This window comes from Dendrobium catenatum, unplaced genomic scaffold, assembly GCF_001605985.2.
Source record: "Dendrobium catenatum unplaced genomic scaffold, ASM160598v2 fragScaff_scaffold_133, whole genome shotgun sequence".
In the NCBI taxonomy this organism is placed as follows: Eukaryota; Viridiplantae; Streptophyta; class Magnoliopsida; order Asparagales; family Orchidaceae; genus Dendrobium; species Dendrobium catenatum.
In genome coordinates, this window is record NW_021318595.1 from 6,768,709 (window position 1) to 6,768,965 (window position 257).

The following is a 257-nucleotide window of genomic DNA, read 5'->3' on the forward strand; positions in this document are numbered from 1 at the left end:
GAAATAAGTTGTAATTGCTGAGAGAACGTATTCAACTAACAGATTCAACAAGCTTTTGTGTTACTGAAATGCTCTTGTTGAAAACCATAAGCATTTCAGTAATGAATATCAGCAGTCACCTGTAATACTTCAAAGGAGACTTACAGTAATGTTTCTAAAACTGATTCTACAATTCATCAATCAGCAAGACACTGGAAGATATAAAACTTTACAGTTTGTGTTCGGTACAGGTTAAGTGACCGGTTCTGCTTCCAGGT